General features: G+C 55.4%; 1 pseudogene; it reads left to right on the forward strand.

The window, feature by feature from the left end:
• Nucleotides 1-2,745: 2,745 nt before the first annotated feature.
• On the forward strand, nucleotides 2,746-3,708 carry LOC111533595 (annotated as a pseudogene).
• Nucleotides 3,709-4,104: the final 396 nt, after the last annotated feature.

Genomic DNA, 4,104 nt, shown 5'->3' on the forward strand with positions numbered 1-4,104 from the left:
CGTGTTATGGAAAGATCAAGGGCCTTGAAATCAAAATTCTGAGTTCATCATCGACTTCATCTTTCCACTTAAGAAATTACATGGCCTTGGCCAGGCGTGGTGGCTCACACTTGTAATCCCAGCACTTGGGGAGGCCGAGTTGTGCGGATCACCCAAGTTTGGAAGTTCAAGACCAGCCTAACAAACATGGAAAAACCCCGTCCCTACCAAAAATACAAAATCAGCCTGGCATAGTGGCACATGCCTGTCATCCCAGCTACTCGGGAGGCTGAGGCAGGAGAATCACTTGAACCTGGGAAGCAGAGGTTGTGGTGAGCCGAGATCATGCCATTGCACTCCAGCCTGGGCAAGAAGAGCAAAACTCTGTCTCAAAACAAAACAAAAGAAAACAAATGACATGAACTTGAACAATTTTCTTAACTTCTCTAAGCCTCTATCTTCATCTTCAATAAAATAATTTTACCTCCAAGATGGTATTAAATGGAATCCCACATGTAAGACAGCTGACAAATATTAGGGGCCCAACAGCTGTGCGCTCCTACTGCCACCCATCTTTCCCCCAAGGGAGAAGCGCAAGATGTCCAGACAAAGCCTGTTGATCCCTACACCTCAGCATCCTGTGTTCACACAAGGCTCAGTGGCATCCAGACTTACCGGGGTCATCCAAATACGAGACATGTTTTGATTTTTCAACTTAGGTACACATGGCTTCTAACGTTCACCATATACGATCCATAATTTAGAAGAGATTTTCCTACACTACCCCGTGGTTCTATTTTAGCAGATTTAGATGGGCCATAATAGCTCACTCCCTTAAGCCCTCTTCAGTATCAAAATCAAAATTTTAATCTGTAACACAGTTATCAGCAGTGAAAGTGGAAAAGGTACCTATGAGTCAAAATGACCCTCTGCCCCGCCCCGCCCCACCCTACAAAAAGCTGTTCAGGAGTATTCGGGCTACTTTTGAGAATGCTGTCTGTATTCCCAGGGACAGACAAATGCCTACCCTGGTTAGAAGCTGCACTGCTCAGCCTCCAGGGTAGAAAGCTCCCCACACCCTCTACCCAAGGAGAAGAGAAGCCAAGATTGTGGCCAGGCTCCAGGATGAGGACTGTTTAGTGTGGTTTCTGCTGCCCAGGTCACCGCTGCAACCTCCGCCTCCTGGGTTCAAGCTATTCTCCTGCCTCAGTCTCCTGAGTAGCTGCGATTTCAGGCACCCACCACCACGCCCAACTAATTTTTGTATTTTTAGTAGAGACAGGGTTTCACCATGTTGGCCTGGTTGGTCTCGAACTCCTGACCTCAAGTGATCCGCCTGCCTAGACCTCCCAAAGTCCTGGGATTACAGGCGTCAGCCACCATGCCCGGCAGACCTGGTAAGTTTTCATCAAGTACTCTGAACTATGCAACAAACACTAGGAAGTAACAGAAAAAAAATTAATCTAAAAACCCTCTGGAGAGTCAAAGAAGTGCAGATTTAAAAACAGCATGAATACTTGGTTTCATGGTATTGAAAAAGGACCTCGCACTTACCCGCATGTACAAACTGCCGCCCACCTCTATCAGAGCATTTTTCAAGCTGTGCTACAGTTAACTATGTACTGCCCAAAGCCAATCTGTCCCTGCAGACCATAAGCTCTTAAAGACCAGGACTTCAGGAGAAAAAGCAAAACTTCAGAGAGAAGGGAGCCACCGAAACAGAGTTCATAGCAATGGGTCGGCAGGAGCTGATGACTGGAGGTGCTCGATAGCCTTGGGGTCTGGGACAGCGGAGGGCAGAGAAGGCAAAAGGGTCTGCATGACACGCTACACGGCTAGGAACCACAGCTGCGGTGATTAGTTCAGTTTTATCTCGTATGCCTGTCACTTATACACCATCTGTTGTTCAGAAAGAACTTCAGGTTGAGTATTTGGACTCCTTGAGCCTTCTGCTGTTTGTCTCCGGGACGTTTAACACTCTTAAAAGGGGAAAACAGTCCAGTTCGATTTTGCTTCCTGGGACATTACAGGTGTTTCAAAAGTTTGATGAAAGCATTCACTAAGGAGTGATTCCACTTTCTTTGGTGGTTGAGAAATACAGCGTCTGAGGGGCAGCATCAGGTCTTCCCATCAAGCTGAGGTCAGAGTCTCCCCACCCACGGACCTCACCCTCGCTCTCCCCTCACAAATCTGACCTCTAACTGTAACTGCCTTGGCCTCATTCCGTGGGTGTGGATGCTCCTGCTTGAAACGCACTTTCCAGCCCGCCAAATTCTTGGGAGAGTTTCTTCCACTCTCCAGGCGCTGAGAGCTACAAAGTTCAATCTGCCTTTCAGATTTTTTTGTCTTCCCATTACTAACGGAAGAAATCAAGAAGCGCCGGGCAGAAGAGCCCTTCTCCCTCCAATCAGAGCCCAGCCCGGGGCCAGAGCAGGAAGCGCGGCGGTGGGATGCGCGGTGACAGCCCCTCGCCCCCCGGGACCCGCCGGCCACAGCAGAGGTCGGTGCGGCAGCTGCGCTACAGCCGTAGGCCCGCACCTCTCGCTTCCTCCCGCCGGGGATGTGAGACGATAAATCACGGGGCCGGGGCAGTGCGCCCCCACCAACGACTTCCCCCGCACACGGACCCCCACTACACGCGCGTCTCTGGCGGGGTCGACCCAGACGAGCCACGGGGCGGCACACAGCCCCACTAGCAGGACGGCCAGGACCCACGCGTGCGGGTCCACGCAGCCACCTATATAGGTGACAAAACACTCAGCCGTTATGTGGGGCCGGAAAAGAGCCCCCACCCAGAGTCACGGACCCCCTAGTACGAGGGTCGGCGCAGTCCCCTCGGTGAGTCTGGCGAAGCAGTCTCACTGCCAGGGAGGGCGGCGGAGTCTCCCACTCACGGTGACGCGGTCCCCACCCCACGAGTGAGTCCTGGCAGGGCCCCCTCTGCCGCACGCGGGGACCAACCACGCCGCGGGGGGACCGGACAGAAGGCAGCGCCCAGGTCCATGCAGTTCCCTCCGCGGCAGACGGGAGGAGCCGGGAAGCAGTGGGGACCGGCCCCCACCCGCAGGGCGACCAGGACACCGCGCGGGCCCACGCGGTATTGCAGCAGGTGCGAAGCGCCCGGTGCCACCCGAGGCCTAGACAAAGCCCAGACGCACGGACCCCGGATCCCCACCCCGGAACCTGCGGGGCCCAGCTCGTAGCCGCCATGCCTGGGGCAGGGACCTCGTCGCTCGTCGAGCCGTCTCACCTCAGGCCGCCGCCTCGCAGCGTTCGCTCCTCGCCCCGGCGCCTGGGCCGACTGGAGCGCAGCTGAGCAGCCTACAGAGCCGGGGTAGCCTCAACAATGGAGCCCCGGGGCATGGCCGCCGGCGCCGCCGCCGCCGCTTCAGCCCGTGTTCCCCGCTCAGGATCCGGCTCTGATCAAGGAGCTGCAGCTGGCTCCGGGCTGCGGCCGGGACACACAACGCACAGGCGCACACGACCCCTCCCGCCGCCCGCCGCCCCGCTCCCCGGCCAATGGGGAACGAGCTATGCGGAGGGGCGTGGCTTGGGGGAACAAAGGGAAGTTGGGTGGGTCGGCGCTGGGACTGCGTGTACGGGGTTCCGCGGGAGGACCGGACCCAAGAGCTGGCCGGATCCTGGCATCCTAGAAGACCCAGCTCAACGTCCACCTGGAGTCTGCTCTTCAGGACGCGCTCATCTCAAGCCCAGAACTCAGGCTTTTAGGGCAGAGAGCGAAAGACAGGCTTGCTTTCCAAAAAGGGAAACTGAGGTCCAAGGAATAGGATTTCCTGCTGCCCGAAGTCACGTAGTCCCATTCACTCGTTCACCTTGTCATTCAGAAAACATTTGGAAGCACGTATGGTGGGCGTTAGAAGTGAAGTAGGGTCGGGCGCGGTGACTTGCACCTCTAATCTCAGCACTTTGTGGGGCTGAGGCAGGTGGATCACTTGAGGCCAGGAGTTCGAAACCAGCCTGGTCAACAAGATGAAACCCCGTCTCTACTAAGAATACAAAAACTTAGCCGATCGTGATGGCTTGTACCTGTGGTCTCAGCTACTAGGAAGGCTGAGGCAATAGAATCGTTTGAACCCGGGAGGTGGAAGTTACAGTGAGCTGAGA

The sequence above is a fragment of the Piliocolobus tephrosceles genome, unplaced genomic scaffold (genome assembly GCF_002776525.5).
Source record: "Piliocolobus tephrosceles isolate RC106 unplaced genomic scaffold, ASM277652v3 unscaffolded_31360, whole genome shotgun sequence".
In the NCBI taxonomy this organism is placed as follows: Eukaryota; Metazoa; Chordata; class Mammalia; order Primates; family Cercopithecidae; genus Piliocolobus; species Piliocolobus tephrosceles.